The sequence below is a fragment of the Hyaena hyaena genome, unplaced genomic scaffold (assembly GCF_003009895.1).
Source record: "Hyaena hyaena isolate Hyena2069 unplaced genomic scaffold, ASM300989v1 scaffold_417, whole genome shotgun sequence".
Taxonomy (NCBI): Eukaryota; Metazoa; Chordata; class Mammalia; order Carnivora; family Hyaenidae; genus Hyaena; species Hyaena hyaena.
Window position 1 is genome coordinate 910,950 of NW_024081050.1, and position 21,748 is coordinate 932,697.

The window sequence follows — 21,748 nt, forward strand, 5'->3', positions numbered from 1 at the left end:
ATGTACATATTAAAGATGGGGGATACTACAGCATGTTTGGTTTCTCCAATTCCAAAGCCCATGCTCTCAACCTCCATGCCACACTATCCCTGCAGTTACGTTAAATGAGAAGTGACTAAATAGGTTTATTAATTGACTGAAATGGACTCCACATATAAATGATTAAAAACAACACAGTTATAAAGCTATGTCAATGATGCAAAGGCAATCCTCAGTGCTGGAATCACGCTGTCAATTTCTTCATGACTCCACTTCACTTACCCATCACATGGGCAAATAGGAATTCAGGGGGTGGCAGGGGCCTCCCGTGCATTTTAATAGCTTTGCCCCTAGGATAGCTGTTTTTGAATCAAAATTTCAGTGTCAGCCTTCCCTTATCTATGTGACATCTGTACTTGGATAGTTTTGAAAGCCAAGAAGTTTCCTCATCTTTTGAGAATTGGATTCTGTATATGCACAGGCAAACATTAGTCAAAATAGATATAAAATCTGTGTTTATGTACACATTGACATTAGACAATTCATTCAGTCGTTTATCCTGCAAACATTTTTTTTGAGTGTCCACTCTCTGATGAGTACTGTGCTAGACACTGATTATACAAAATGGAGAGGACACAGCACCTCCCCCCTCAAGAGTGGAGATAAGAAGAAACCTTTTACAACTGGATGTCACACTGCAAACCAAATGCAGTGTCGATGACATCACAAAGCTCGATGGTACTCTTGTGAGTGGAAGCTATTTGTGTGTCTGAGATGTGTGTGGAGGTGGGTAGGTGGGGGTGTAAATGTATCTATTGGGAAGGGGATGTTTAGATTAGGCCCTGATTATGATACACCTGGCATAGGACACAGTGTAAGCAAAGGCACCTGGGCACAGCAGTTGGGTTCATCATATGAGCTGCCAAGTGTGTCTCCAACACCAGAAAGCCACATGGTCTTGAGGAGGTCTGAGTGTGGAGAATGGTTGTAGTTAAAGCAATAGGATCTGAGGCTAGAAACGTAGGTTGGCCCAGATCATTCATTCATTCATTCATTTTCCAATTTATTTAACAGTGACTTTTGAGGACCTTCTTGGTACTTGGAACCTGTATATGTTGTTAAGGATACAGGATGAGCAAATATGGACACAATCCCTGCCCACATGGAGATTTTAGTCCAGTGTGTGAAGAATAATTGGCTGCTGTGCTAACTCAGGAATTTATCAATTTTTGTGAACTGTAAATAAGATCTTTTCAGAATTGGTGATCAGATCTGTGTTTTGGAAAGAAACTCACATCTGGAGATCATGTGGAGGGCAGGCTTGAAAAGCGACATTTCATGTGAGTCTGGTGCAATGGTCTCAGAGGGGGATGCTGAGGAGGGAAATTGGGACCTGCTGGCACTCAACCATTTATGACCATTTTACTCATTTCATGAGGTGGTATAGTGTAGCTGTTAACATGGGCTTTGGAGCTCCCTCTGGGTTCTGCCATTGATTATCTGGGTAAACTTGAAAAGTTATTTCATCTCTGTACTCAGGGCTTTTAATCTCTAAAACTGACATAACAATATCAGTGCCTACCTCTGTTGGTTTCAATAGTGTCCCCCCAAATTCACATCTCCTGAAACCTCACAATGTACATTATTTGGAAATATGGTCTTTGCAGATGCAATTGGTTACATTAAGGCCATATTGGAGTCAGGTGAGTTGTAACCCAAAGGCTGGTGGTGTTCTTATAAGAAAACAGACAGGGAGCACCATGTCATGATGAAGGCAAGACTAAGTGAAGCAGCTAGAAGCCACAGATGCCAGGCATAGCCTACCACCACCACAGCTGAAGGAGACAAGGAAAGATCTTCTCCCACTGACTGCAGAGGGAGTATGGCTCCACCACTTCCTTGTGGACTGAGAAATGTGAGAAGATACATTTCTGTTGCTTTAAGCCACCCAATTAATTTGTGGTAATTTGTTATAGCAACCACAGGAAACTAATGCATGGGTTGTGGTGAAGATTAAATTTGTTAATACATGTAAAATGTTTAGAACAGTGGCTGTTATGTAGTATGTGCTTAATAAAATATAAGCCATTATTATTATTATTATTATGTGCCTGGCACTATTCTGTGGCAGTCCCCTGGCTGGGCTTATTTGATTGAGAAGAGGTCCCATTGAGTCAATTGTTGATAATTATATGTGAGTAGGTGCTTGTGTAGGTAAAAGTGATGTTTGATGATACCTTTATCAAGGAAACCTTTCTGGAGATATGGTTCATTTTGTTGGGCATCATATTCTTTTAAAAGTAGAACCCATACCCTCTGTCATTCACTCAATACACTTCTGTGCCCTCTTGGGCACAAAGGCTCCTATTTTCTCTTGCATTCACCTAGGAAATTAACCGAATTAGTTTGATGAGGCTGCCATAACAAAATAGCACAGAGTGGGTGGCTTAAACAGAAGTCTGTTTTCTTACAGCTCTGGAGGCTAGAAGTCCAAGATCAAGATGTTGGCGCTTTTGGTTTTTCCTGAAGCCTAAGCTTGAAGATGGCCACCTATACACTGTGTCCTCACATGATGTTCTGTGCATGTGTGTTCCTGGTGTCTCTTTTTGTGTGTCCAAATTTCCTCTTATAAGGATATCAGTAAGATTGGATTAGGGCCTACCCTAAAATGGCCTCACTTTTAACTTAATCACTCATCAAAAGGCTCCTATCATTAAATACAGTCACAATCTGAGGTACTGGGGGCTATCAGTCCAACATATGAAATTGAGGAGAAACAATTATGTTTCTAACAGTGGCCCAGGACTGGTCAAGTTCTAAGGTTCAGTCATTGGTGAGAGGCTGTTTGCTCATCTTATGAAGTTCCTATGGCCCGGGAAGACCCAGGTCAAAGATTTCATGTCTTCTATCTGGATTGGCAGGAAGTGGAGTTGAGACAGGGTGGGAGCCTGGTGTGGTTTCTGGTGGAGATGGGGAGGGGGGGACACCAGGACACTGTTTAAGAGATGGGACCCTTGCCATAATTGCCTGTTTCTATGTGTGCATGTCCTCTAGACTGTTATTTTCTGGAGGGCAGGGACCGTTTCTATCTTGTTCATCTTTGAATTTCCCAATGGCTGGCACATAGTTGGCATATTTGTGGAATGAATGATTCACTTTTGTAGACTTTTCCCTATGTGAAAGCTACTTTCCATGTAATGAAAGCAAATTCTTTCTGCCTCTAGAAACCTTGAACATCCTACAATCTTGATCTTAAAGAGGTCTTGTCTTATTTTTTCTCTTCAGAGATGTTTGATGCTCACAGATGTAGGTATCATTTATGAAAGGTTTACCATGCTCCAGGCACCATGCTAAAGGCTTCACAAATATCTCAGTTAGTTCTCATGACAACCCTGTAAGGTGAGTGCTAGTTGGTTCATTTAATAGGTGAAATATCCACCACTCAGAGAGGTGAGTTCTCTGCCCAAGTCACACAGCTGGCAAATGACTGCCAGATCAGTGTGAAAACTCAGGCCCTTATAACCACCAGGCTTTTCTGCCTGACAAACAGCATTCCTGTCTCAGATTTGTCGATTCTTCAGTTCTTCAAAATGGATTCTCAGGGATAGCCAGGGATCCTGACTATTTAGGTCAAGTGGCCATGAAAAAATTGAAGATTTGATTCATAAAAGTATTTAGAGAAGATATATAGTGTTAGGCCAAATAATAGCAACACGGTTTTATAAAAACCTTTGCTTAGAACCCAGGATTCAAGGGAAAAAATTTCCAGTTGCACCAAGCCTCATCTTCCCTTTCAGCTTTGGTCTGTGGGGGGCAGACAGGGTGTTTAGGTCCATACACTGAGATGAAAATTCACAAAAGTAAACTCATTTGTATTTCTTTTGTTGAACAGACTTGAACTATGAGATTTTTCTTCTTTTCTTTTCTTTTGCTTTGCTGCTGCTGCTTTTTTTTTTTTTTAACCAATTGACTTATTGTCTTAATATTGTGTAGACACAGCCCTGGTGATACCCTAAGATGAGTTTGGTATTCTTCAAGATCTAAACACAATGGGGGTGACTTAAGGACAGAGTTTCAGCTTTGCTTCTGACTCTCCTTGGTTTTGTGGGTTTAACTTAATGTTATTTGAAAGTTTTTGTGTGTGTGTGGTTGAATATATACTATAACTTGTTCTTTTGTGACAACAAGATTTATACTGGCGGTGTCTCTCATACCACTGGAAACTGGAAGGAAATCTACAATGTGAACCTCGGAGAGTTTTAAAAAGACAGCAGCCATTATTTGGTGGTGATGGGTTCAAGCTGCCCTTGAGCCTAGTTACAGGCTTGTGCTCAATCCTGGCTCACCAGTGAGGTCAGTGTGCGAATGGTTTGTCAGATATTTAATACATCATATATTCATTTTGACCAATTCCCTGCCTTCTTCTTAATTAAGATTTCTTCAGTGAGTAAGACTTCAGGGGAAAGAAAAGGATCTGATGGAACTGTATTAAATGCCAATTTACTTCCCAAGTTTCTGAGTTTTTTTCACTTAAATTAACTTGGCCTGAAAGACGAAGGGATTTGAGCAAAATATAGAAGCTAGTGTTCCATTTTGTATATCATTTTGGCTCCAGGGAGCTGGTCCTGGTAAAAACGAGCCTGTGAGATGTAGCTGTTTTATGCAAGGGCTAACAATACTAGTCTTTTATAAATCATAAATCCTCTTAACCTCAAACAATTTGGAGCCACCAACTGTAATCTATAAGGTTTCAACTCACAGAGATTTCATTTCTTCTCAGTGCCTTTCAGGCCATTAGGCAAATATTTATATGAAGTTCTCAGCTATTAGGGGATTTGAAATCATTTTGTGTGGAATAGAAATTTCTGGTCTATACTTCCTCAGTTGAATTTTTTGATATGAGTTTATGTGTTTCCTTTTGTATTTTCTGTAGTTTTGACAGCCGTTTGATTTAATTTCTTTTAGATATTATTTGTAATAGACAAGCCTTTGATAGATTTTTTTTTTCTGAATGAGGAGAATGGTGAGGTAGACAAATTATCATTGCATAATTCTTTCTTTTGGTGTTTATCCCTGTACCTTGTGTTTCTGGTTTTGAAAATAAATAGGAATCAATGATAATTATTACTTGACACTCTGTAGCAATTAAGATCCTTTAGCATAAGCAATGGTGAAGAACTGTAGAAAACTTGAGCCGAAATGAAGTTTATTGGGTCCTTAACAAAATCAAAGAGGGGGCTAGAGGATTGAACCCTGATGAGTAGAGAAATCTGAGCAAAACTGTGAGGTTGGGAGCAGGAACTATTGAACAAAACCATCAAGTTGCCACTATGGAATGAGACAACAAGTGAGTGCCAACTGTTTATTCCCTTCTACCCTCCCTCCTGTGTTATCACTCTGAGCAGATTTACTGAAGTCCTGGGAGACAAAGTCTGATTAGCATGGCTCCATCTCATGCTTCATTCTTGTCCTAGAGAAAGGCAGGGCCTGTTTTTTGGGATACCCCAAACCTCCAACAATCCATTTAATGGAATCTCTCTGAAAGAAAACAGGGCACTGTTAGGAAGGAGAACTGAATGTTGAGCATCCAAAAACAACATCCACTTATTGCTTAACATCACACTTAGAGAAATAAGCAAAAAAAAAAAAAAAAAAAAAAATCCATCCTCTTCTCAAATCTAATGCAGGAATTCCAAGAAATTCAATAAGTCTCTTTGCAAATTAATTTTACCTCAGTGAGAAGAATCTGATCATCTTAAACTCAATTCAGTGAAACAACTGTGAAATCTCTTTGGCTTCAAAGTGGAGAGGATCCCAGGAACAATACCCTTGATTCAATTCCACACTGTAAGCTGGGCAGTTTAGAAGAATGGCCTGGGTTTTCTTCCAAGCCCTAATGAAAGTTAATGATCAAGAACTGGGCTACATGCTTTTTTATGGTTGCTTATTATGAGCTATTTAACTTTTACAACTTTATTAAATGTTTTATGGAAAGGTTTATTTCATGTTTTATTACAGCTTTGTAGGATGGCCATGTTTGGCCAAGAAGCCTGACAGATGAGCACAAATGTTTTGCAAATATCACTGGTAAGCAGTTTCTGGATAAAATCATGTTTCATTTTGACATTTTGTGGAGGCTAGGTGGGAGTGTTCTCTTTAATGAAGCCCAGTAGAGCTTCATGGATGATATGACAGGAGTAGAAAGTAGAAGGAGCATGCCCCACATTCTGATATTTTAGACGGAAAAAATTAATTAATGAAAATACAACATGTTATAGAAGTCCACTTTGGCTGAAAGTGAACATTTAAGAATCCCTCCCCCCACTCAAAATACATCTAGCTGATATTAAATGTTCTTTTTTTTTTTTTTTTAAATATTTTTATTTATTTCTAGGAGAGAGAGAGAGACAGCATGAGCAGGGGAGGGTCAGAGAGAGAGGGAGACACAGACTCTGAAACAGGCTCCAGGCTCTGAACTGGCAGTCAGCACAGAGCCCAATGTGGGGCTCGAACCCACGAACCGTGAGATCATGACCTAAGTGAAAGTCGGACGCTTAACTGACTAAGCCACCCAGGCGCCCCTAAATGTTCTTTATAAAATTAAAATAATATTTTACAGTGCATTTATTTCACTGTTACAATAAACTTATGAGGTAGGTAAAACATATAACTAACATTACTGGGTGTTTAGAGCCTTTTGCTAAGCACTTGACATGCAATATTTCATTTAATCCTTATAAGAAGATACTAGGTGAGTACTAATATTAACCCAGTTTTATAAATGGGGAAATAAGGCTTTTAGACATTTCTCAAGGATCTCACTCCCAGTCCAACTTATTTCCCACTCTGTCACAGAGCTTAACTTCCTGGTGGTTTGATGTATGGGTCATTCAAGTTATCAATTGATCTTTGAGATGTCTTTTTCTTATTTTTCTACGGACAATGTAGAAACTATTATGGACAAAGATTATAGTCACGCTGGCTAGATCTCAAGTTTGACTTGTAAATACCCTTTCCACCCTTACCTGACTACAGGTGACTATCTTTTTAGAAAAAAAGCTCATATCTCGAGACTTTTTATTCCCACTTGCCCCCTTTGCTGGGAAATATGGGGCAAAAGTTGAACTTTTCCCTGCAAAGCAAGAATCTAGCTATTTGGAAATCAAAGCCTCATGCAGAGAATTCCTAAATACTTGCCTAATTTTTATCAAGAATCCAAATTTTGTTTTTCCCTACCAATTTTGTTAATGTTGCAATGAGGACTTGAGCTAAAATGCCATTTCTTTGTAAAAGCCCTCCACATCTACCCCTTAGAGAACTTGGCTTTGTGTAACAACTCAAATGTGTACAGTATAACACAGCATTTAACTGTCACTAATTGACTGTGATGGGTATTTTATGTATGTTGTCACACTTCACTTAATTGTCACTGCAGCACTAAGTGATGAATATTATCATCTCCTTTTACACATGGTAAAACTGAAGCTCAGAGAGTTTACAAGGTAGATGTGGGTTTCACACTTAGGTCTCTGTCTCCAGTACTCAGTTGTCTTTCCTCTACTCTATGTGGACTTTTTCTTGAAGGTGAATGAAGACTTTAAGGATGTCCAGATTAAGCTCATTGGGGGTAATTTTCTAAAGCATTGTGACATTTAAGTCAGGGAAATATTTGTAGATAGGTGCCCTCGATTAGGACTATTTTCTGGCCTTTGGCTTTATGGATAGGGAAGTCTCCCATCTAACATTCTGATTGTAAAGTCTTCTTCTCCCTTCTTTGCAATTCTTCCCTCTTCTCTTGCCCAAGCAGTAATTTCAGTCCCTAGGGTGAAGTCCAAAGAATTTGCTAGACACATTTAGGGCCTCAAAGTTGACATGACTCTTGAACATTGTGAAACTCGGCATTTGTGTGTGAGTACCTGTGTATGTGTATGTTTAGTTACAGGGATTGGGTGGGGGAAGGGTATGAGCAGGAGATGTTATCCAAAGGGATATGTGTATGTCTTCTGTGTCTATATGTGTCTTCTTATTGAGGAAGGGGAGTATAATCAAAAGGGGGTGTGTGTGTATGTGGGTGTGCGCGCACGCATGCGCAAATAAATTTTGTGTGTATAAGGGATGATTGTGTAGTCATGTGTATGTTTGTTTATGGTTTGTGTGTATAATCACAAAAGTGAACATGTAAATAGGGAGAATACATGGGTTCCGGTAGAAGGGAAGAAATATCCAAATCCCAGGTTTAAAGTTCAATTGGGGGAAATGTATGCATTCACACAATTCAAAATACATTCCCTAAAAGATGAACCATTTAAATTTACCCTGGACTAATGGTATAGGACTTCATTAAAGTAGAAATGAACCACACACACATCAATCTACTATGAATAAAGCATAACCAGGGGTATGACAGATCCATTTTGGATACTTCCCTGAGTAATCAGTACAAAAGGGACTGCATCATAGGACATTACTACCACTTTCCCATGAGCTAATTATTTGTATTTATCTTTCCTGTTTTGCCAGAGTGGGCTAACTCTCTAGTAACTGTTGAGCCTTTCAAATATATTAAGATATTGGTTTACAAGGAGAGTGGATAGTATAATCAATTGGGAATTAGATCTGTCACTAACTTTGAATAACCTGGGAAAGTCATCTAGTCTCGTACCTCAGATTTCTCATTGCCTAAATAGGCATTAGAGTATTTGTCCAATCTACTTTGCAGGGCTATTTTGTAGCCAACAAAATAATGTGAAAGCTTCTGAATATCATATATATTGTAAAGCAAATAAATGGTTATTGATTTTGTTGTTGTCTCAGAACCAAGTATTGAATGTACTTGTTGCTTGGGTTTCTCTGCTAACTGATTAAAAGAAATGAACACCTGATATAAACACAGGAGTTGAAGACAAATTTGGGCACTTTTGGCAGAGTGATTTTTAGGTATGTCATTTTACCTCTGGAGCCTTAGAAGTGTCACATTTATAAAGAAAACTTATGATACTCTAACTCACAGGATTGCTTTAAGGATTACATGGGATGTGAGAGCATTTTGTAAGCTTCAAAATATTATACACATGAAGAGGGTATTATTGTTTCCCTTGTGCTCTACTAGCAAAGTTCACTTTATTTTGGTTCATGTGACAAAGGGAAGGTTGGAGAGCTTTGCCAATAAATACACATTTACCACCCTGTCTGCAAGTGCATAATTAACAACTGGGTGGGTGGTGTGTTACTGCGAATTAGGATTAAGAGGCTCTATAACTAACTTCTCAAGCTTCTTGAAAGATAGTTGATCACATAGCACCAAGCAATTGGCTAGTCAATTGATTAATATTTAACTAGTGACTTTGGGTTGTTTTATTAACCTAGGTATTTTTGGTTTTGTATCATCAAGCTTAATATCTAGACACTAATTGATTTGTTCATCAAACATTTATGGAGTTCTTACCTGGTTCAAAGTAGAAAATAGATATCTGGAGATTTAAAACAAATACTTGGTCCTTGTTTCCAAATATCTCCCAGTCTAGTTAGAAAACAGACAGGTAAAAAAATTAAAAAATGATTCTGCAAAGCTGCATTAAATACATTAATAGATACATAGTAGTTGCTGTGGGAGAAGAGAAGATGGGAGCCTAACTCTGGCATTTGTTCCAGGTGTTAGAGGTTATGATGGACCTGAGTCTGGAAGGGTCCTTGAAAGTTTACCATGCAGAGAGGAGGGAGAAAGATTTGAGGCAGAGGAAATGATGTAAGTAATACAGACGTGGAAGTGTGAGAATAAATCATATATAGTAGAATTGAAAGTAGATTGATAATGACCCATTAGGATGCCTATGAGGATGTAGTTAGAGCTTCTCTCCTAGAAGTGGGAGAAGTACAGGCTAATTTATTAAGGACTTGGAATTCCAAACTGAGAAATTTAAATTCTCTCTACATTTAATGACACACTGGAGGACTATAGGCAGGCAGGTAAATGACATAATTAAAATTTCATTTTAGAAAGAATTAAAATCAAACTTTTATTGAACATCTACTATACACTCTGTGTAAAGCTGTGACAGACTAAAGATAAAATATCTTGAGGATTCTGATTTTCTGGAACTTATAATACAGTGCATGGAGGGGACTGTGGATTTTTCAGCCCTTGATTAGTTTAGAGGATAAAGGCAGCAGGGTGGGGAAATTCACCTCTCAATCCATTAGAGCAACAGCAGAAGGTGGCCTGGAAGATTACGGTATTTGGGCAAGAACTTGTTCACATCAGTTTGTGCCCCTCCTGCACCCTGCCCCAAAATATATGATAGGGGTACTTTTCCAAATCTTTGTGAGTGGGGCAAGTGCAAACCACATACCCTATTATTAGCAAACATTAATTATATAGGTCTCCTACTTTCAGGAGAAGAAAAGAGAAACTGAGGAGTATGAAAACACATTCTGTAAAAGAGGAATCCTCTAGGATTTCCACCTTCTTATGAAAACTTATGTCAGAAAAAAAAGAACACATTTTTTTGTGTGTTGGATTAGAAGATGAAGATCATTATCTTTAAAAATTTATTTTTTAATGGGAACCAGAATTTTTTTAATAATAAGATTCAAATAGACTTGGGCTTTTTAAAGATAAGAGCAGAGAATAATGAGAAGAGAACATTCTGAAATGAAAATACAGAAAGATGAAATGTGAAGAAAATGTGTTGAGCAGAAAGAACTAGATGAAATAAGGAAGATGCAGCAACCAATTTAGTTAAGTGACCTCCTTACTCATCTTTCTGAGCCTGTGCTCCTACTCTCCACTCTCACGCTGGGGAAAGGGCACATGATTTGCCCTGCTCAAAGTTGATTGGATGAGGAATGGGCACATGATCCAAACTTGGCCAGTCAAGTCTTTTCTTCTAGAAAGTTGGAATAGAGACCCGGGAGTGCTCTGCAGGCTTGAATGATGCTGAAGGAAACAGTAGAACTACCTTGGGGGCCATTTCCTTTTTTGTTCATGGAGAAATAGAGATCTGAACTGCAAAGAAGAATGAAGTAAGAAGTTGAAAAAAGAAAAGCAGAGACAAGAGACCACAGAGTCTGGAGAGAGATAGACACAGAGAGAAAGTAGCTATCTTGGTCCCTGACAACTTTCCAGTTCCTCATTCCAGTCTCCCATGAGGCCTCATAAGACTTCCTGACTTTGGGTTCTATGAATTACACTTGTATTATTTTAAAAGCATTCCACTTTTGGCTTACCCTAATTTGAATGGGATACTATTATTTGCAACCAAATGGTCCTTGACCAAAAAAGCAGGATTACAAGAATACAAAAAACAAAGCAAAATGAAAAACCCAGTACTAGTGTAGACTTCTGTTTTGAGAGTCAGCAGGAGAAGAGCTTCTACTGCAGAATTTCTGATTTCCCAGAAAAATACATATAAATTAAAGGATTTAAAAACAAGTCACAAGAACATTGAAAATTTAGACTTGTAGTCAACCTAATTCCAGAATCAAGAGAGTTGATTTTTAATATTTATTTGGCTTAACCTCTCAATGGCATTTGTCCCTGTGGGTATCCCCTCTCTCATGAAGCATTTTCCTTCCTTGGCTTTCATGACTACATTCTCCTGATAGTTTCCATATCTCTTTAGCTATATCTTTTTCCATTTTCCTTGTTCTTTCTTCCCTATGATTTCCATTAAGGTTATTCCTGGGTATTTTTCTCTCTCACTCTACTCAGGGTGGTCATGCTCATGGTTTCTGTTATTACCCATATGCCAATGATTTTGAAATCTAAATGCTCAGTCCATAGCCCCAAAGTATACAAACATCTTCCTACTAGAAATTTCCACTGGGATGTTATGACAGTATTTCATAGGTAACCCACATCATTCTCTTTCTAGCCAAATCTTTCCCTCCTTCAATAAATACCACCTACTCCAACTTCCCAGTCATTCAAACTAGAAACTTGGGAACTATCTTGAAATATTTTGTTTCCCTTCTCCTTAATATTCAGTCACTCACTAGGTCCTATTGTGAAGATGATAGGAAGAAAAAAGACTAAGACCCCCCCCTCCAATTCACCTTTCATTTGGTGCCAGCAACCTCTAAACTTCAAAGAAAGAAACTGTTTCTGAAAATGATCTCTTTCACTGTATTAAAAGTATAGGAAAACCTGCTATAAACAAAAGATAACCCATAGTAAAGTATTTCAAAGAAGATATAAGTTTATTTTCCTTTTATATAAGGGTCTAGAGGCAAGATGGTCAAGAATGAGACAACAGCTCTAAGAGATGCCTTCTATCTTATTACTTTGCAGTTATCTAGAGAAATACTACACAAAACGTGGTTCAAACCAGCGAGCAGTCTTTGGATTTCTTGAAAACTGTCAGCAATGAGACAAGTACAGAAATTGGTAGTGTTTAACTTCTGATTTTACACTAACAATACTTATCACTAACCAGGAGCAAACAATGTTCATATTGTACCTATCTAGGCACTCTTTGAATAACACTGCCTCAATGGGTCATCTTTATTGTATGTTTGACACTGACTAACACCATGCTGTATACAGAGATACAAGAAAATTTTTCAGGAAGAGCAAGGCAGCAATTGCACTAAAATAAAATTCAGAAGATAAAATGAAATAAAACAGGATATGATAAAAAATTAAAAAGAGAATAGAAGATGAAAAAGAGAAAAGAAATGATGAGCTAAAGATATTGTTGAAAATACAGTTTAACAATAACCTTGAAGTCTATATTGAGGCAGTAGAGAGCATAATCAATGCTGTACAAAATCCAGTAAGTGGTGTAAGAGATACATCTGAGTTGTTCTCCTATAATGCAGAAAAAAAAGCTCAAAGGAATTTATTTATTATTTTATTTTTTGTAAGGAACTTAGAATATTTTATTTTTTATTTATGTATTTTTTTTACAAATAGTTTATTGTCAAATTAGTTTCCACATAACACCCAGTGCTCATCCCCACAAGTGCCCTCCTCCATGCCCATCCCCCCTCTCCCCCCTTATCCATCAGTCTTCAGTTTTTGTCAGCATTCAAGAGTCTCTCATGGTTTGCCTCTCTCCCTTTCCCCCACCATTTCCGCCCTTCTTCTCCCCCTTGTTCTTCCGTCAAGTTCCTCCTAATCCTCCTATACGTGCAAACATATGATATTTGTCCTTCTCTGCCTGACTTATTTTGCTCAGCATAACACCCTCAAGGTCCATCCATGTTGCTACACATGGCCAGATTTCATTGTTTCTCATTGCCATGTAGTATTCCATGGTATAGATAAACCACATCTTCTTGATCCATTCGTCCGTTGGTGGACACTTAGGCTCTTTCCATGTTTTAGCTATTGTTCAGAGTGCTGCTATGAACATTGGGGTACAGGTACTCCTATGCATAGCATTTCTGTATCCCTTGGGTAAATTCCTAGCAGTGCTATTGCTGGGTCCTAGGGGAGTTCTATGGTTAGTTTCCTGAGGAACCTCCACACTGTTTTCCAGAGGGGGTGTACCAGTTTACACTCCCACCAACAATATAGGAGGGTGCCCGTTTCTCCACATCCTCGCCAGCATTAGAGTTCTCTGATTTGCTCATTTTAGCCACTCTGACCGGCGTGAGGTGGTATCTCAGTGTGGGTTTTGATTTGTATTTCTCTGATGAGGAGGGATGCTGAGCATCATTTCATGTGTCTGTTTGCCATCTGGATGTCCTCTTTGGAGGAGTGTCTGTTCATATCTTCTGCCTATTTCTTCACTGGGTTTTTTTTTTTGTTTTTTTGGGGGTTGTGGAGTTTGGTGAGTTCCTTATAGATTCTGGATATTAACCCTTTATCTGATATGTCATTTGCAACTATCTTTTCCCATTCCATCGGTTGCCTATTAGTTTTAGTAGGTTGTTTCCTTTGCTGTGCAGAAACTTTTAATCTTGATGAGGTCCCAATCGTTTATTTTTGCTCTTGATTCCCTTGCTTTTGGGGATGTGTCAAGTAAGAAGTTGCTGCGGTGGAGGTCAAGGAGGTTGTTTCCTGCTTTCTCCTCTAGGGTGTTGATAGTTTCCTGTCTCACATTCAGGTCCTTTATCCATTTTGAGTTTATTTTGTGCATGGTGTGAGAAAATGATCTAGTTTCATTCTTCTGCATGTTGCTGTCCAGTTCTCCCAACACCATCTGTTAAAAAGGCTGTCTTTTTTCCATTGGATATTCTTTCCTGCTTTGTCAAAGATCAGTTGGCTGTATACTTTTGGGTCCACTTCTGAGTTCTCAATTCTGTTCCATTGGTCTATGTGTCTGTTTTTGTGCCAATACCATACTGTCTTGATGATGACAGCTTTGTAGTAGAGGCTAAAGTCTGGGATGGTGATACCTCCCGTTTTGGTTTTATTTTTCAGTATTACTTTGGCTATTCGGGGTCTTTTGTGGTTCCATACAAATTTTTGGATAGTTTGTTCTAGTTTTGAGAAGTATGCTGGTGCAATTTTGATTGGAATTGCATTGAATGTGTAGAGTGCTTTAGGTAGTAATGACATCTTAACTATATTTATTCTTCCTATCCATGAGCATGGAATGTTTTTCCATTTCTTTGTGTCTTCTTCAATTTCCTTCATAAGTTTTCTATAGTTTTCATCATACAGATCTCTTGTATCCTTGGTTAGGTTTATTCCGAGGTATTTTATGGTTTTTTGTGCAATTGTGAATGGGATCAGTTTCTTGATTTCTCTTTCTGTTGCTTCATTGTTGGTGTATAAAAATGCAACCGATTTCTGTACGTTGATTTTGTACCCTGCAACTTGGCTGAATTCTTGGATCAGTTCTAGTAGGCTTCTGGTGGAGTCTGTCGGGTTTTCTATGTAGAGTATCATGTCATCTGCGAAGAGTGAAAGTTTGACTTCCTCTTTGCCAATTCTGATGCCTTTGATTTCCTTTTGTTGTCTGATGGCTGATGCTAGGACTTCCAGCACTATGTTAAACAACAGTGGTGAGAGTGGACATCCCTGTCGTGTTCCTGATCTCAGGGGGAAAGCTCTCAGTTTTTCCCCGTTGAGGATGATGTTAGCTGAAGGCTTCTCATAGATGGCTTTGATGATGTTTAAGTAGGTTCCTTCTATCCCAACTTTCTCGAGAGTCTTTATTAAGAAGGGATGCTGTATTTTGTCAAATGCTTTTTCTGCATCTATTGACAGGATCATATGGTTTTTATCTTTTCTTTTATTGATATGATGGATCACATTGATTGATTTGCGAATGTTGAACCAGCCCTGTAACCCAGGAATGAATCCCACTTGATCTTGGTGGATGATTCTTTTGATATGCTGCTGGATTCGATTTGCAAGGATCTTGTTGAGAATTTTTGCATCCGTATTCATCAAGGATATTGGCCTATAGTTCTCTTTTTTTGTTGGATCTCTGTCTGGCTTGGGAATCAGAGTGATGCTGGCTTCATAAAATGAGTCCGGGAGTTTTCCTTCGACTTCTATTTTTTGGAATAGCTTGAGAAGAATTGGGATTAATTCTGTTTTAAATGTCTGGTAGAATTCCCCAGGGAAACCATCAGGTCCAGGGCTCTTATTTGTTGGGAGATTTTTGATCACTGATTCGATTTCTTCACTCGTTATGGGTCTGTTCAGGTTTTCTATTTCTTCCCGTGTGAATTTTGGTAGTGAGTGTGTGTTTAGGAATTTGTCCATTTCTTCTAAGTTGTCCAATTTGTTGGCATATAATTTTTCATAGTATTCCCTGATAATTGCTTGTATTTCTGAGGGGTTGGTTGTAATAAGTCCATTTTCATTCATAATTTTGTCTATTTGGGTGCTCTCTCTTTTCTTTTTGATAAGCCTGGCTAGAGGTTTGTCAATTTTGTTTACTTTTTCAAAAAACCAACTCTTGGTTTCATTGATCTGTTCAATTGTTTCTTTGGTCTCTATGTTGTTTATTTCTGCTCTAATTTTTACTATTTCTCTTCTTCTACTGGGTTTAGGGCGTTCTTGTTGCTCTGCCTCTAGCTCCTTTAGGTGAGCTGTTAGATTTTGGACTTGTGCTTTTTCTAATCTCTTGAAATAGGCCTGGAGAGCAATGTACTTTCCTCTTAGGACTGCCTTGGCCGCATCCCATAGATTTTGAATTGTTGTGTTTTCATTTTCATTTGTTTCCATATATTTTTTAATTTCCTCTCTAATTGCCTGATTGGCCCATTCATTCTTTAGAAGGGTGTTCTTTAACCTCCATGTTTTTGGCGGTTTTCCAGACTTCTTCCTGTAATTGATTTCAAGTTTCAAAGCATTGTGATCTGACAGTGTGCATGGTATGATCTCTATTCTTTTATATTTATTGAGGGCTGCTTTATGTCCCAGTATGTGATCTATCTTGGAGAATGTGCCATGCGCACTTGAGAAGAAAGTAAATTCCCTGGCCTCAGGATGTAAAGTTCTAAATATATCCGTCAGATCCATCTGGTCCAATGTGTCTTTCAAGTCCATTATTTCTTTAGTGATTTTCTGTCTGGTTGACCTATCCATTGCTGTAAGCGGAGTATTAAAGTCCCCTGCTATTAGCACATTCTTATCTATAAGCTTGTTTCTGTTTGTGATTAATTGTTTTAGATATTTAGGTGCTCCCATATTCGGTGCGTAGACATTTATGATTGTTAGTTCTTCCTGATGGATGGACCCTGTAATTATTATGTAGTGCCCTTCTTCATCTCTTGTGATTGTCTTTAATTTAAAGTCCAGTTTGTCTGATATAAGTATCGCTACTCCGGCTTTCTTTTGATTTCCTGTAGCATGATATATATTTCTCCATCCCCTTACTTTTAATCTGAAGGTATCTTCCCGTCTAAAATGAGTTTCTTGTAGACAGCATATTGATGGATTTTGTTTTTTAATCCATTCTGCTACCCTATGTCTTTTGATTGGAGCATTCAGCCCATTTACATTCAGTGTTATTATTGAAATATGTGGGTTTAGAGTCTTTGTATCTTTTGTAGGGTTCATGTTTGTGGTGGTGTCTCTGGTATCTTTGTTCCTTGCAACCTTTCCTTCAGAGCATCCCCCTCAGGATTTCTTGTAGGGCTGGCTTCGTGGTGACAAATTCTTTCAATTTCTGTTTATTTGGAAAGGTTTTTATCTCTCCTTCTATTTTGAATGACAGGCTTGCTGGATAGAGGATTCTTGGCTGCATATTTTTACTGTTCATCACATTGAAGATTTCCTGCCATTCCTTTCTAGCCTGCCAAGTTTCAGTAGATAGGTCTGTCACCACTCTGATAGGTTTCCCTTTGTATGTTAGGGCCCTTTTCTCCCTAGCTGCTTTCAAAATTCTCTCTTTGTCCTTGTATTTGGCCATTTTCACTATGATATGTCGTGCAGAAGATCGATTCAGGTTACGTCTGAGGGGAGTCCTCTGAGCCTCTTGTACTTCCACATTTACTTCCTTCCCCAGGTCGGGGAAGTTCTCTGCTATAATTTGTTCCAGGACTCCTTCAGCACCTTTCCCTCTCTCTTCCTCTTCTGGGATTCCTATGATACGGATATTGTTGCGTTTGACCGTATCGCTGAGCTCTCGAATTCTTCTTTCCTGTTCCTGGATCAGTTTGTCTCTTTTTTTGTCAGCTTCTTGTTTTTCTATAATGGTGTCTTCTAAATCACTTATTCTCCTTTCTGCCTCTTCAATCCGTGCATTGGAGGCCTCTAATTTATTATGGATCTCATTTATCGCATTTTTTAATTCTTCATGCCTATTTTTATTTTCCATTCTGTCTGTAGCCATAGTTTCTTTGATGTCCCCTATGTTTTTTTCAAGCCCAGCTATTAATTTTACCATTATTATTCTAAAATCTTGTTCAGTGATGCTGCTGATATCTGTTTTGAGCAGTTCATTAGCTGTCATTTCTTCTTGGAGTTTCTTTGGAGGAGAGCTCTTTCGTTTCGTCATTTTAGTTAGCTCTCCAGCTCTTGTTAGTTTTAATGACCTGTTATGCTCTCTGCACCTATGAGCGCTGCTGTATCCAAGAAGACTCTTTGTCCGGGACGTATACTTTCAGATAGTGTTTTTTTGAATGGTATCTCTTGTTCTCTCTTGTTGGGACCTTGGTTATTTTATTTTCCTATTCGTAGTGATATTTGGGACTCTCCACCTTGTGTACTCTGGCTTGTTTCTTGAGGTAGCCCTGGAAAAGAAAACAGACAGCAAACACACAGGTAGCAGGTGCACACAAACACACAGGCTAATTCAACTAACATGAAAGAGGGAGGGAAAATGAAAAACTTAAGAGAAAAGACGAGGAAGGAGGGCGAATAATAAAGAGTATAAAATACATAAAATGTTCAAAAAGGAGAAAAGAAAAGGAAAAAAGAATAAAACCGATGGACAAAGAACGGTTTAAGCATATAACCGGATTTCCCAGCTACAGTTAAATAGCCGTGTGTATGCAGTGCTGCTTGAAGAGCATAGAGAAAGAGAGAGAAGACAGGGCGGGGATGAGGCAAAATTGGAAATAGAATGAACAGGCAGAAGGGATAAAAAGCTTTTTTCAAAGAGGTAAAGGGTAGAATATGGTTGGATAGGTGAGAGAAGGATGCTGGTATTATCCAGAGAAACTGTATAGTCTAATTACTCCTGAGAGAAAGAGATGAAAATGTCGGTAGGTGTAGAATTTACACCTACAGAATGGACTTATTGTGATTGTTTAAGCAAGCTGGCGACCAGGGTTAATCAGGTCAGTGTTCTGGAGAAAAAAGAGAGAAAAGAGAAAGAAGAAGGAAAAAAAAAAGGGAGGGGGCACCTCTCAGGCAGGGATGGGCGTGGAGTGATCCAATGCCTCAGGAGGGAAATCTGACTAGGAGATTGTGTGGAGGAGAGTGACGGTGCTCCAGACCCTTCTTGAAGCAAGCGTTGCACCTCGCTTTTTTGGGCGTGTAAACTCCCCGTACCGGGGGCGCAGCCGAAATTGGTTGCACTCTTCAACTCAGGCCAGTTCCAATCTCCAAATCCCAGTCCGCGCGCCCCGCTGAAATTGCCTTAGGCATAGCTTCCCAGGCAACCCCCTCGGGCAATTCCAGGCTCCCTGCTGAGCTCTGGGGGCGGAGTCAGAATCGCTGCTTCCTTCTCTGGGTCGGGCTGGCAAGCATGGGCGAGGGTTTGCCTGCCGGGTGCTCTGAGCCCGAGCCCGCTGGAGTGAGGAAAACTGGGTCCCTCTATGGCTCATCACCCGAAACACGAACTCACAGGCAAATTTCCCAGTTTTTAGCTCTTTGCCTTCCCTCTAGAGTCCCAGCCAGCCAGGAGCGCGGACGCCCGGTGTCCAAGCGCGGCTCTTTCTGGGGCCCAAGCCCGCTGGGAGGACAATGGCGGCAGGCGGGCCGCTACTCTGAAGTCCAGCCGCCAGGAGTCAGCACAGAGAAGCAGTCAGTGCGCTCAGCCCCTCCGGGACCAGTTGGCACGAGGGGACCTGGCGTGCAGGTATTTGGCAAGTACGGTCTTTCTATGTCCCAAGCGGAGGTTTATCCCTCCCCCTGAGCGGAGGTTTTTCTGTTTCGAACTCTCTCATTTTCCCCTCTCACTCCCCGTAGAGGGTAGAGGGGGATCGCCTCCCACCCTGGAGTCTCCAATCCCGGCCCGATTTTATCTTCCCTGGTTCGCACTCACGTTAGAAGGCTTTCTCAGTGGATTCTGTGTCCTTTTTCTCCCAATCTCTCAGATTTCGTAAGGTTTCCAATGGCTTCAGGTCTTTTCCGTGTGATGTATGGGCGGGAGTGCAAGTACGGAGCTCCTTACTTCTCCGCCATCTTGCCCCTCCCCCCAAAGCTCAAAGGAATTTAAAAGTTGAAAGGAAAATGACTGATGTGGAGGCCAAAAACAGAGAACCAAAAACCAAATAAATCACTCTCCTGAAAAAAAGAGAAAAAAACAAATAGAATCAAATTATTAATTAAAGATCTCTGACAAAACAATCTTAACTGAGATGAAGTGAGACATGTTTAAGGATTTAAAAGCTCACTCCATTCCAGGAGAAAATCAGTGAAAATGTAATTAAACTTACAGTCATCTAGATAAGATTTCTGGACTAGAAGCATAAAGAAAGATCCACTGAAAATGTAGGCAGAAAAAGCCAAAATGGGTGAAAATCTAGGTTTATTCTTTTTTATAGCAATAAATTCTACAGTTACAGAATTTTGAGGGAGGAAATAAAAAAAACTATTAGCCAGGAATTTTATATCCAACCAAATTATTTTGATTTTTCATAGGTAATGTACTAAAATGTCATTGAATTAATTTGTTCTATAAATATAGCCATGTTTCTTAAATGTCAGACCCTTTAGATACAATGGCAAATAGGATATATATCTTTCTCAAGTTGGAAATATAAAACACTATTGTTAGATTATAAATAATTTGGATTTAAAATTCAAGATTATATCAATGAGCATGAAATGAAGGAAACATGGGAGAAAAGTGGGGGATTAAAAAGATACTTTCTCATTCCTAACCAAGATAAAAATAACTAGAGGTTAAAAAAAATGCTTCTGAAAATTTTATAAGTACCAATTTATAGAATAATGGGAAATCTTTAGCATAATACAGTACACGATTTCAGGTCATATATTGTTAGTTTTAATCAAAAGCATCCATGGACAAATTTGCTTTATTAAAAGAGTCTCAAACTATATTAAAATAATCTAATCATATGTGTCTTGGTAAGGAACATATATAACAAAGGCAAAGAACAAAATTATTAGCAGTGGTAGATGTTGAAAATTTAAGAGAAAGAAACAGAGATTGTAATGTTAATTTCAAGGCAAAATTCAAGGAAAACGTTACATATAACAAATAATTATCTTTGACATACAATAAAGATATAACTATCATGAACCTTTTCTTGCTGAATGATATCATATTGAACTAAAAAAGGCAAAGACAGTTAGAAATACAAATAAAGTTGAATGAGTATGTCCTAGAATTTTCTCTCAACCCATCCCCAGAAAAATGAAATAAAAGATATATTTAAATATTAAACTAATAAGAATAATATTTGAAAATAATTTATATTGGTCAAAAGGCCAATCTATAGAAGAAAATGGAGAGTGGAGATCTCAGCACTAAGTTAACACTGTTTTTGCAATAAGCCACCTATAGGCAGAAACCCAACCTAGAAAGTCACACGTCCATAGGAAGACTTTAAGCTCAGGACACAGGGATGAGAATTCTGTTGCAGAAGATGAACTCACAACCAGACTTCACTGAATTTATGAGAAACAACTACATCCCATCAGGGTCTATCAAGCCTAACAAAAAGAAACACTTTCAGCTTAGGAAATAGAGTTAGTAAGCCAATCAGAAAAGGACTTTAAATAAATAAGTTAAGATCTTCATAGAGATAAAGGAAGAAATCTTGGGATAAGAATAGGGCTTATAAAACAGGAGCAGGTTGATACATCAATATATCTGTAACTATCTATAATCTATACATCTCCTATAGAAACCGGAGAGGAAGTATGTGTGTATGTATGTATGTGCATGGTGTTTCTATATACAAAGTATATAGAAGTAAAAAGATATAGTATATAATATGCTGGACAGAGCTAAAGAACAAATTAACAGTGGGTGCCTGGGTGGCTCAGTTGGTTAAGTGTCTGACTCTTGATTTCTGCTCAAGTCATGATCTCATGGTTTGTGGGATTGAACCCTACCTATGTCACACTCTGCACTGACATCATGAAGCCTTCTTGGAATTCTCTCTCTCTGCCCACTCCCACTCACACATGGGCACTCTCTCTCTCAAAACAAATAAATAGTTT